Source organism: Mus pahari, chromosome 11 (genome assembly GCF_900095145.1).
Source record: "Mus pahari chromosome 11, PAHARI_EIJ_v1.1, whole genome shotgun sequence".
In the NCBI taxonomy this organism is placed as follows: domain Eukaryota; kingdom Metazoa; phylum Chordata; class Mammalia; order Rodentia; family Muridae; genus Mus; species Mus pahari.
Window position 1 is genome coordinate 25,387,197 of NC_034600.1, and position 13,539 is coordinate 25,400,735.

The 13,539-nt window shown below is 44.0% G+C and overlaps 1 pseudogene; it reads left to right on the forward strand.

Moving 5' to 3' along the window:
• Positions 1-1,432: 1,432 nt before the first annotated feature.
• LOC110329185 lies at positions 1,433-2,458 on the forward strand (annotated as a pseudogene).
• Positions 2,459-13,539: the final 11,081 nt, after the last annotated feature.

The following is a 13,539-nucleotide window of genomic DNA, read 5'->3' on the forward strand; positions in this document are numbered from 1 at the left end:
CCAGAATAAAAATAACAAAAGCAATCATTAATCATTAAATGCTCTATAGCTCCTTATCAGGTGGCTCAATCAATGATATAACAGGAGAATGTACTTTGTGAAGATCAATAGCCCAGATCTCCACCAAGGAAAGATTTGACCTTTGGCCCTGGGTAAACGGTCAGCTCCTTGTTTTGCTGTTTTGTTTGCTTGCATGTTTATTCCCTGAGGTGGTTTTGCCCAAAGGTTCCCTTTCCCCAGGGTTCTGGACATTTGGTGACAGTGTATACCGGAGGCGTGAGTTTGATCCATCTGGGATATTATTATCCCACAATTCTGTGCTATGTCAGATAAAACCTTTTAGACCTTCCTCTGCCTGAGCAGCTCCCTTCTCTTACCTTCCACAAGCATTCATCCCTAATAAACAAACCATCTCACCTCGGAGCTCTGCCTGTCTCTTAACTCGACCTGTCTGTCACGCAGACATTTTCTTCTACCTTCATCCGGGAGGGTTTAGACTGAGGCCTTTGACTGTTTACCCAGTTCCAGACATCAAGTTCTTCTGTTCTACAGAGGAAATTCACAAAGACTTACGTTTTTCTGGAAAAACAAGAATGCCAGTTTACATATTCATTTCCAGGACAACCCATTTGTATTAAAGATGACAAACCAGTTTACACCCTGTCGTGGGTGAGTGCTTGCTTCCCAGGTCACAGAGTGATCTCTGTGGGCACTCGTCTGTCAGGAGGTAGAGCCAGCAGAGAGGAAAGCGGCTCATATCCTCCGTCTCCCCGGCTTTCTTTATTTCTAAGTAACAGTTTACCGGAACATGACTACACTGGATTGTTTACCTGTTGTCTATACGGACCTCCACCTTACCAAAGCAGGGCCGAGTGGTCGCAACAGAAACCACACGGCCTGCAAGCCTAAATACTCTTTCTATACTCTCCTGAGAAGAGTTAGCGAGGCAGAGTACTATTCTGTTTTTCTAGTCAACTGTAGGGAGGGGAACAATTAGACTTGCCTTCAGTTTTCAAAAGCCAAGCCCTGGGGCTCCTTTCATTGACTCTGAGGTGAAAAGGCACAAAACCAAAACCAGAAGGAGCAGAAAAGGAAAAGCAACATTGTTAAGAAAGGGACAGAGGGAGTGTGGGGGTGCAGCTGGAGAGATGGCTCAGTGGTTAAGAGCACTCACTGGCTGCTCTTCCAGAGGTCCTGAGTTCTGTCCCCAGCAACCACATGGTAGTCCGGTCCCATCTATAATGTGATCTGATGCCCTCTTCTGACATGCAGATTGAACATTCACATACGTTTAATTAATTAATTAATTAATCTTTAAGAAAGAAATGGAGTAAGAGGCAGAGTGTTTGAATCCACACAGTCACAGACTGAAAATTAAGGCCATGGTTTGGGAAGGTTGAGGTTGTAGATAGAAAAATGGGGAAAGCCTGAGACTCGTGGTGTCGGGGACGCCGCAGGTTGCCTGAGTCGTGCGACCAGAACGCAGTAATGAAGCCAGGTTTCAGCCCCCGTGGGGGCGGCTTTGGTGGCAGAGGCGGTAAAGGAGGTGGACGAGGAGGCAGAGGAGGCTTTGGCGGTGGATGTTGAGGTCGTGGTGGAGAGGGTGGTAGCTTCAGGGGATGAGGAGGTGGCGGTGGACAAGGTGGGGGCTTCCAGTCTGGGGACAACCGGGATCGAGGTGGTGGCTGGGGAGGCAAGAGAGGAAACCAGTCAGGGAAGAATGTGATGGTGGAGCCGCATCAGCATGCGGAAAGGAAGATGCCCTTGTCACAAAGAATCTGGTCCCTGGAGAGTCTGTGTATGGAGAGAAGAGAGTCTCTATTTCAGAAGGAGATGACAAAATTGAGTACAGAGCCTGGAACCCCTTCTGCTCCAAGCTGGCAGCAGCGATCCTGGGCGGTATAGACCAGATCCATATCAAGCCCGGGGGGGGGGGGGCTGGCAAGGTGCTCTTGATATTGTCGTCTGCCTGGATGGTCTGGTCTACGCTGTTGAGTTCTCCCAACGCTCTGGCCGTGACCTCATCAACTTGACCAAGAAGAGGACCAACATTATTCCTGTGATTGAAGATGCCCACACAAAAACACCCACACAAAAACCGCATGCTTATCTCAATGGTGGATGTCATCTTTGCCGATGTGACCCAGCCAGACCAAACCCGGATTGTGGCCCTGAATGCCCACACCTTCCTGTGGAATGGAGGACACTTTATGATTTCCATTAAGGCCAACTGCCTTGACTCCACGGCATCAGCAGAAGCTGTGCTGGCATCTGAAGTGAAGAAGATGCAGCGAGAGAACACGAAGCCCCAGGAGCAGCTGACGCTAGAGCCTTATGAAGGAGACCACGCTGTGGATATGGGTGTGTACAGGCCACCTCCCAAGGCGAAGAACTGAAACTCAGAGCTGTCTGGACTGAAGAAATGTGTGTTGCTACTGTTGCACGTGTGGTTTTGGATTTGGGGGGGGGGGGGGGGACTTTTTTTTTTTTTTTTTTTTTTTTTTTTTTTGTTTGCTCAGTTTTAGGGTTGGGGCCTCAGAGGGACTCACACACACCCAGCGAAGGCAGTCAATGACTGTGTGTGGTGGTGGGGGGGGGGGGCGGGGAGTTGTTTTGTTTTTCTATTAAAAGACTCATCTGTCTTCCCCCCAAAAAAATAAATAAATAAAAAGAAAAATGGAATGTGTAACCCGATGACTGATTCTATCATAACTTTTATAGCAAATGAAAATAGAAGACAAGGGCTGATGAGATGGCTCAGTGGGTAAGAGCACCCGACTGCTCTTCCAAAGGTGCAGAGTTCAAATCCCAGCAACCACATCACATGGTGACTCACAACCATCCTTAACGAGATCTGACTCCTGATCTTCTTTGGGATGTACCGAGGAGGAGACACACAGCAGGGTGAAACTCTCTAGATTCCCGAGGCTCCAAGAAAGGAACCTCATGCAGACTTATGCTGGAGGCCTTGTCCGGGCCTGCAAGCCTCTTAGCTCGTGGCACCGCAACTCAACAAACTTAGTCTTGGGACTCTGTTACTGGACTCTCTCGCCTCTGAAATTCTGACTCCCTTTGTTTTTCGGTGCCTCCTGGACCAAAGAGTGTGGACTTCCAGTATAGACCATAGCAACGGACCACAGGAAGAGGACCTCAGGGCGCGCAGCATGACCAGGAATCTCTCCTCAGGAACTGTTGTCCTCAGCGCTGTGCCTTGCAGGCTCCGAAGGTTCCCTCGACTGCTTGGGACCTGGTTATCCGCACTGTCCTCTGCAGGCACAGGCAAGAGAAATGAACAGATGGCCTTCCTTCCTTCCTTCCTTCCTTCCTTCCTTCCTTCCTTCCTTCCTTCCTTCCTTCCTTCCTTCCTTCTTCTTTACCAGGCCCTACAGACAAGCTACAGCCTGCCATCTATCCAGGGCTTTGGAATCGTCTCCTAAAGAGAGATGCTCCTGTCTCTTGTCCTGGTCCTGTCAATAGCAACTGAGCTTCTTGTGTGAGCAAAGCAACTTTCCAAATACCACATCTTACGAGTGGGTTTTCTTTCCACGAAAAATCAGAAAATATAAGCGGGCACCAATTTGCCACGTGACCCGTGTCCTTCGGTGCTATGCGATAGCTCCCTGGCACTATCCCTTTGGCTCTTTGGAAAGAGGGCTTATCCACCATTTATAATGATTACATTTTTTTTTAAAGTCTTATACCTTTCTTTCCCAGAACCTATTTATATACCACTAAATCAAGATGAGCTACGACACCACGATTTCATTCGGTTCCAAACCTACATAATAATTTACCATTTGAAACTGCAATTATTTGATCAAGAAGTAACAGCTGCGAGCGCAGCACTCCCTCTGAACCACCATTAACTGAACGCTCCCTGCTGTCAAGCCAGATGTTTAGCTCGGAATATTAAACTTTCCCTTTGCTCCTGCAAAAAGCAGGGAGATGAGCAGCCTGGCTGCTGGGCCCCGAGGTGGGCGGGTCCTGAGGTGGGCGGGCCCTTCTGCTGTGTGCTCCACTGTTGGAGGCAGAGAGCTTGCCCATCATTCCTTGTTGCTTTTCCTGGACCTCCTGTTCATCGCGAGTTCCCAAAAGCCAGTTAGTCGCTCAAAAGCCACCCGAGCTTGATTGTCTATATCTCGCATCCTAGAATATTCTAGACTTAGAAAAGTCAGAGAATCAATATTTTAAGTATGAGTGGTCATAGCTCTCCCCCATACCCCTGCTGTACTGATGGCCACTGATGTCACTCTCTAGGTACGTTCCTACTTACCTTTTTCAGAGGGCTTATGAGAGAGATTGAGAATGGGCTGTAAATCAGCCAGTGTTAACACTGTGGTAGTAATTTGGGGTTAGGAGTTGATGAACAGAGGGACATTTCGGGAGTAGTTTACTTTCCATAAAAAAAAAAAAAAAATATTGAGGATGGCAGCGGTATAGATAGGGGATTGTTTAATACATCAGCTGTGCCCGATGAAAATTATATGAATTATGGAGATAAAACAAAAGGTACCATTTTAAACCAGCGGGGAGGAGGAAAATGAGATGAGTAAGGGGCGGGGATGCTACCGTTCTCTCTTTCGAAGCAGCCAGTTGCTGATGATAAACATGGTCAGAATGTGGGGCGCTTTTAACAAACATAAGGAGGGGCCTCAGTGGCTAAGCCTCCTCTGCATGCACAGGAGGCTGAGTTCAGATCTCCAGCACCCACAGAAAAATCCATGCACTGGCACTGTGATCTCAACACCCGGGGACACAGAGACATGTCTGGGTTTCAATGGTCAGCCAGTCTAGCCAAGTTGGCGAGCTCTAGGTTCAGTGAGAGACTGTCTCCAAAAAGGTGGAGCACAAATGGAAGATTACAAACATTATCCTTTGGACCTATGTGCACACAGGTAAACATGCGACCCCTCCCCAACACGTACAGGGAATCCACAGTTTTAGCATTTTAGCATATTAAAACCTTTATAAAACAAATATATGGTGTGATAGAAAACGTTTCTTGAAGTTCAACAGCCTCTTGAGTTCTTTTGCAATTCACCTTTTTGTGTCTAATTCAAGTAAATCTAAACATAGTAGCAGGACCCCACATTGCCAGAAATACCAAATCCCACTGATGTGTACCCCTCTTTGTTCCTATGTGTTTGTTCCATGGTGGCTTTATGACAATGGTAACAGTAAAACATTAAAATGAACAGGGCATCAACAGAAGATGCTTTTACACACATGCCATAAAAACAAGACAATAGGCCAATGTGTTACCTTTTGTCAAAAATGCAGTATAGATAGCTTTAAAGAAATTTCAGCAATAATCACTGTGTCTAAAGAAAAAAAAAATACCTATGAGGAAGGAAAACAAATGGTCCCGAGAAGAAAGAAATGGAACATTAGGGAATCTTATGACTTCTGTGAACATTATCCTAGTAATTAACAAGGAGAAATAACTAACAAATGAACTATTATCTGGATACAAGTACAAAGAGCTTTTCTTCCACTTCAGATCTCTATTCTATAGGAGAGGAGCAGCTATTTCTTTCTGGATTAAATCACATCAGAAGGTTAAAAGATACTGCACAGCGAAGTTCAGGTTCTCAAGAGCAGGGTGTAATTATGTAAGAAACGGGGTATAATTAGTAACTGTCACTTTGAGATTATCACACACGTGGCTCAGAATCTATTGTTCCATCCATTATCATTCTATGTATTCAACATATTATTTCCAGAAAGAAATGTTGATGTGTGTAAAATTAAACAAAAATAGATAAATACCCTCAATTTTCCTTTTTTTCCTACATTCTTGATATCAAAGCAAGGGCCCACTTTCATGGTAACTAAGCACTCTGTCACTGAGGTGCACTCAGCCCTCAGCTAAGTAAGCACTCTGTCACTGAGCTACATCCCAGCCCTCAACTCTGTCACTGAACTGCACTCTCAGCTAAGTAAGCACTCTGTCACTGAGCTACACTCAGCCCTCAGCTAAGTAAGTACTCTGTCACTGAGCTACATCCCAGCCCTCAACTAAGTAAGCACTCTGTCACTGAGCTGCACTCCAGCTTTCTCAGCTCTTCACTCAGCCTGTATGTTTTGCACTATCACAGTGTCAGTGTAATATACTATTTATTACAGGGCTCTCTGGAGTACTTCTGTGCTGGCGCTGGTGGCCAGATTCAGTAGACCTGGGGAGGGGACCGAAGGACAGTGGTGGTCCAGTCATTTTCTCTGCCAAGCCCTTGTGAAGACTCGCCTGGTCCTTACTCGCTGCCCTGCTGTCCTGCCTTGACACCTCTAACACAGACACTGGAACAATTAATGGCACTTTTCTCATCAGAATGTAATCTACTTGAAGATGGAGATCCTATCTTATTTGCTTTACAGACCTGACCCAAGGTCAGTTTTGGCTAAGAATTTGTGGACATCCAGATGAATGAACATGAGAATTAATTCATAGAAGGATAGGTTTAGATCCTTACCAGGAATGTGTGATCATGAAAATACAAATTCCAACATAAGCAACTCCCTCCCTGTTTTTTGTTGTAGCAATGATATACAGCACAGGGTTCAATAATTTGTTTGTTGTTTTTATATTGTGCTTTATTTCTGCTTTTATTTTAATTAATTAATTTGTTTATTTTATTTATTTTGGTTTTTCAAGACAGGGTTTCTCTGTGTAGCCTTGGCTGTCCTGGAACTCACCCTGTAGACCAGGTTGTAGTTTTGCTTTTTTACGAGCAACTTTATAAAGGTTTTCCTGTAAAAATAGTGGTTCTCGGGCTGGAGAGATGGCTTAGCAGTTAAGAGCACTGACTACTCTTCCAAAGGTCCTGAGTTCAAATCCCAGCAACCACATGGTGGCTCACAACCATCCTAACAAGAACTGACACCCTCTTCTGGAGTGTCTGAAGACAGCTACAGTGTACTTATATATAATAAATAAATCTTTTAAAACAAACAAACAAACAAAACCTAACTATGAAAACCCCTCTAAGCTTAGGGCACAGGCCACACACTCCTGAAGCTGGTCTATCAGCATTGATGGGACTATGTTATATGCAATGCCCAATACAGTATCCAGCAGTCACATATAGGTATTGAAGACTTGAAATCTGACTTATAATTTTTCTCATTTAATTGAACTATCACATTCTGTTATTGACTACCATATCAAGCAGTGTAATACCAAACAGATTATACATTGTTCTGAGCATATAATTTAATCTTGCTTGTTTAGGTTTTGCCCTGTGTAAAACAGGTGCACATACCTACAAGGTTATTGTTGTGATTATTGATCCATTAACTGATATAAAATTCTGATAGTAGTGACTGATGTACAATGGTTGTTTGTCTTTAACACTTATAATAAATATAACCCAACTTTTTCACATAAGTACTCTTCTGGAATAAATCCATTATACTATGGTAATCCCATTATTACATTTGTAAAGACTGGTATAACTATGATTATATGTTAGCTAGGGAAAGGTTTCAAGAATGTTGGTAACTGGAAATGATTCAAATGATACTGAAAAGGACAAAGTAAAAGTAAACATGTCTTCAACACACACAACAGATCTCTTCTTTTTAATGGAGGTAGAGTTTCCAGATCAAATACGAGACCCTCAGGCTGGGCGTGGTAGCACACGACTTTAATCCCAGCACTTGGGAGGCAGAGACAGGCAAATTTCTGAGTTCGAGGCCAGCCTGGACTACAGAGTGAGTTCCAGGACAGCCAGGGCTACACAGAGAAACCCCATCTTGGAAAAAAAAAAAAAAAAGACCCTTCATTGAATTGGAAATTAGGATAAACAATGAATTTTTTTTGTGTTCACATGTGGCAGATACATGTTTGTTTACACACAAGTAGAGGCCAGACTTCAACCTTGGGTGTCATTCTTTTTTTTTAAAGATTGATTTTACAGATAGATAGATAGATATAGATATGGATATAGATATAGATATAGATATATAGATATATATAGATATATAGATATATAGATAGATAGATAGATAGATAGATAGATAGATAGATAGATAGATAGATAGATATATGATGTGTGTGTGTGTGTGTGTGTATGTGTGTGTGTTCTCTATCTGCATGTACACCTACGTGCCAGAAGAGGATGTCAGATCACATTATAGATGGTTGTGAACCACCATGTGGTTGCTGGGAACTCAGGACCTCTGGAAGAGCAGCTCTTAACCACTGAGCCATCTCTCCAGCATCTGGGTGTCACTCTTTAGGGAGCCTGACATGGTGGTTTTTGAGACAAGATTTCTCACTCGGGCCAGAGCTCAACAAGTAGGCTAGGCTAGTTAGGAAAGAAGTCCCAAGGGTTCACTTCTCTATACTTCCACAGTAGTGGGATGACAAGTGGTAGATTGCAACCATGCATAGCTTTTGTTTTTTTCAAACAGAAATCCTAGGAATGTAGTTCCCATCCTTTAGTCACTGACTTAACAAGCTGTTCCCAGCCTGCCAATGGAAAATGTCTTAGCATAAAAAAGTTCTACATATTGCATGGAACATCTACTAACATATTTTGTTTTGTTTTGTTTGAGACAGGGTTTCTCTGGGTAGCCCTGGCTATTCTAGAACTGGCTCTGTAAACCAGGCTGGCCTTGAACTCATAGAGATCTACCTGTCTCTGCTTCGAGTGATGGGATTAAAGGCATGTGCCACCATTGCCTGGTATACTAAAATTTTGTTAATAAAATAACCATATTGGTATTTTTTTTTTAACTTAGCCAGATTGGATCATTCCTAATCACTTAAGAATTAGTGCACGGCTGTTGTTTCTTTCTCTCTTAGGCAGTGTTGTGCCAAGAAGGGGTACATATTGTTTCCGGAAATGGATGCTAGGGGTTGTGGTGGGACTCAGGGCAAAACACTGATCTGACATGCTAATAAACCTTTTTAAAATTTTTTAGTATTTTTAAAAATTACTTTATATGGATGGGTATTTTCCAGGCACGTGTGTCTGTGGATCACTTTTGTGAAGTTGTTGGAAGCCAAAAGAAGGCATCAGCCCCTCTGGGACTAGAGTTACAGGAAGTCATGCCATGGGTACTGGGGACCAAGCCTTCTAAAGAACAGCCAGTGCACAGAGCCACCGAGCTGCCAGAGCTCCAGCCTCTTGAAGCTTTTACAGAGGTGGATTCCGAGGTCATAAAATTTTAATCAGTGAATAAATAGTAACATAGGTTTTTGGATCACATTTTCTCAGAAGTGTCACAGGTAGTAGTGTGAGGAGCAAGACAACATAACTTCAGTGTTAGAGTCGTGTCTGCCATGTTGAAGAGATGGCTCAGCAGTTAAGAGCATTGACTGCTGTTCCAGAGGTTCTGGATTCAATTCCCAACAACCACTTGGTGGCTCACAACCGTCTATAATGGAATCCGATGCCCTCTTCTGACAGAAGACACACCGGACAGTGACAAGGTACTAACATACATGTCTTCAACTGGATGACCTTGGGTAAGGTGTCTAACCTCTGAAGTTTTGCTTTCTTTATCTGTTCAAAGGAAGTAATTATAAATCATGCTGCACGGGCTGCTGGGAAATTTAATGATGTGATGCCCTTAATGCTCTTAGAACAAAGTCTGGCAAATGGTCATGCTTCAAAAATGTGGCTCTTAGTATTATTCCAGTCCCGACTTTCATGTTTTCCATGGTCTTGAACAATCTCCCTGTGGTGGTTTGAATAGGTATGGCTCTCACAGATTTGTGTGTTTGGATGATAGCAACGCTATTGGGTGTGGCCTTGTTGGAGGAAGTGCATCAGTGTAGGGGCAAGGCTTCGAGGTCTCCTAAACTCAATCTACACCCAGTGTGCCAGTCTCCTTCTACTGCCTCTGGATCAAGACGTAGAACTCTCGGCTCCTCCAGAACCATGTCTGTCTGCATGCTGCCATGCTTCCTACCAAGATGATAATGAACTAAACCTCTGAACCTGTAAGCCAGCCCTCATTAAATGTTCTCTTTATAAGAGTTGCCTTGGAGCCAGGCGTGGTGACGGCATGCCTTTTAATCCCAGCACTCGGGAGGCAGAGGCAGGCGGATTTCTGAGTTCGAGGCCAGCCTGGTCTACAGAGTGAGTTCCAGGACAGTCAGGGCTACACAGAGAAACCCTGTCTCGAAAAAAAAAAAAAAAAAAAATCAAGAGTTTCCTTGGTTATGGTGTCTCTTCACAGCAATAGAAACCCTACTAAGTCACTCTCTAAGACTTAGAGATGGAAAACGTCAGGTCTGGACAGAGAAAATGGCACTAGAAGAACACAGGTGTGAAACAGCTCAACTGTGAAGTCATATATCTGCTCAGGAGTGAACTTTATTGGAGATGCAGCCGAGACTGTATTTCAACTGTTTACTTTTAAAGTATAGAGCCTAAAGTATTGCTACTGGAAACTGGGCTAACCGTCCATCACTGGCAGGCATCCTGACAGTTGATCTCAGTCTGGGACACTCATGAGAATCTGGTTTTCTACCCAGAAAAATGGGCATGTTTATCACCCAAGTTATTATACAGATGGGGGATTAATCTTCAGTGACGGAAGGAGCTGCCCAAACAAATGTATTTAAGGAACGAATCCAGTTCATATGATCTATTTTCATGCTAGAAGAAAAGAGCTACAAGCTGTTAGTTAACTCTGGAAAAACATCAGCTGCGAGTACATTGTTGTGTAAATCAGTAATTTGGAGAGGCTCTGGTCTTTTGTTTGGTTTTTCAAAAGCCCAGATTGATTCAAAGGCTAAAAATTCAGCTTCTATTTTTCTCTTTATGGCTCTTGGTTCATTTTCTGCAGAGGTTCAATTTGTTGCCAAAGAGATTCATCGCTAATTTGAATAATTATACACTAAACTGGAGGGTAGAAACGAAATCGGGGTTGATTGAGAGGGCTGGAAACAGAGCAAATTCCTACGTGGCCCCCCTAGGAATGATAGATTCCTACATAGCAAAACAAGCAGCATTTCCAACTGATTAGTTTTTAATTTTTAATAGAAAATAAGAAAAGAAAAAAACGAAGTTTCATTTCACTCATGAGAACAAAATTAAGGCTATGGCATGATCTCACTTTCTTGTCGGCTTGACGAAACTCTAAATAATCAAAAGGTCTGTGAAGAGCACACGCCCGCTCACATTTGTGAGTGGTCGTGTAAACTGGTACACAACTTGGGAAGAATTGGACAAAATCTAGCACAATTACAAATGGAAAGTCCATATGACCTTTGACCCAGTAATCTCGATTCTGGATTCTATGCTCACGAGGGAGGAAAAGCCACCACTCTGAAGTACTAACACAGTGTTTCTAACATGTTCTTAGGCTTCTGTAACCCTCAGCACCCAGTACTTTGTCTGCACGGACACCTGCCTGTCAGAAGAGGGCATCAGTTTATATTACAGATGGTTGTGAGCCACCAAGTGGTTGTTGGGAACTGAACTCAGGACCTCTGGAAGAGCAGCCAGTGCTCTTAACCATGTGGAGTCATCTCTCCAGCCCCTCCATTATAGCTTTTATATAAAGTGAGCATAGAGACTCTGAACAGAAACAAAAGCACAAAAAGCTTAGGGAATTTAGGAACAAAAGGTCAAAAGTCATCTGTCATTGCTAGCTTCATGTTTCAATCTGTTAACTATCATCTATCTGTGTGTGTGTGTGTGTGTGTGTGTGTGTGTGTGTGTGTAACGATACTTTTTGTCCACTTTATCTACCACTCTTCTCCACCCTAATCCTTTCCAACCCCAAACACTAGGAAGAGAAGAAAGGTCAAAGGGGAAAGGGAGCTCAGATCTCCTTAGACTACTTCCTGCTGACTAGGGGTTTGGAGTCTCTAGAGGCAAAGTCAATGTTCATGGTCGGGTATCTCCAGCCAGCAATTCAGCAAACACAACAGCAGGAGCCAGCAGCAGCAGGAAGAGCAGCGGTCATCCACCAATTAGGGCTGTGGCCTTCTTATACATTCTCAAGAGTCCCCAGAATTCCAAACAGAAACTGTCTTCAGCTGGTAGAACGACGCCCCTCCCCTGCCAGAGCACGAGACGAATCACAGTCAGCTGCTGTGGACACTCTGAAGCAGCTCCATAGCCCACACCTGGGACTAAAACAAAAACATACTTCCATAACATAATTGGGTCTTTTGTTTGGTTTGGTTTGGTTCGTTTTTTTCAGGCAAGGTTTCTCTCTGTGTGTAGCCCTGGCTGTCCTGGAACTCACTCTGTAGACCAGACAACTAGCCTCGAACTCAGAAATCCACCTGCCTCTGCCTCCCAAGTGCTGGGATTAAAGGCTTGCACCACCACTGCTCGGCTCATAATTGGATTTTTTAAGAAACCAAAATTCTTACTACACAAGTGTTTGTCTATATGTGTGTATGCCACACCACAACACTTTGTGGTAAAAGGGCACGATTTTAATATAGTTCATTGTCTTAATAACGGATCTATTGCTGTGAAGGGACGCCAGGACCTAAGCATCTATATATCTACATCTATATGGCATTTAATTCAGGGCTTAGCTTACAGTTTTAGAGGGTTAATTAGTCCATGATCATCATGGTAGGAAGCAAACAGGAATGGCTCTGTAGCAGTAGCTAAGAACTTTACATCCTGGTACACAGGCAGAAGGCATAGAAAAGACACTACTGAGACCAAAGCTCACTCCCAGTGACACAACTCCTTCTATAAGGCTGTACCTCCGAACTTCTCCCGAAGAGTTCCACTAACTTGTGACCAAGCACTCAAATGAGGGCCATTCTCATTCAAGTCACCACACACACACATAATAAAATTCTAAATTTGTATCCAAAAATCTAGGTCCACTGTGGTTCCGAGTCCTCTGCTTTCTCCCTTTCAGGCTGTCCAAACTGCTGCACATTGGGCTGGAAGGTTGAAGAAGTCTGGAATGGGCAGGATCCCGCTCTGGCTGGGAGTGTGTGTGGGGTGGGGTGGGGCTCTCTTAGGCAAAGGCCTTCTCTGACTGTCTTTAATGAACCAGCTCTCTGAGACAATCTTAGCTCGTGCATATACCTTTATTCGGGATGGGCTTATATGCGTACGCTTTATTCGAGGTGAACCAAGGGTTATATAGTTTTGGGGGAGGGGGTGAGACTATCCAGCGTGAGCAAAAGCCATTGGCTGGAGGTGGAGGCTGCTGAGAGCCTCATTAGCATGGGGGAGGCAGTCCAGGAGTCTCAGGTTCAGGGCTATGTGACATTCCTCAGGTAGTGGGGTCCAGGATCCCCCAGAAAAGAGGAAGCCTCGCTGACAAAGGGGCTCAGGGCTGTCTGGTGATGTCAGACTCAAAGCTTAGTAGCAGGGTTTCTTGACCACCCATAAGACAAGTCTGTGTCAGAGTGAGCCACCAAGTGGGTGATGGGAATTGAAACTGGGTCCTCTGGAAGAACTGCCTGTACTCTTAACTGCTGCACCATCTTTCCAGCCCTCAAAGGAATTTTTTTTAAAGATGTATTTATTATATGTAAGTACACTGTAACTGTCTTCAGAAACTCCAGAAGAGGGCATCAGATCTCATTATGGGTGGTTG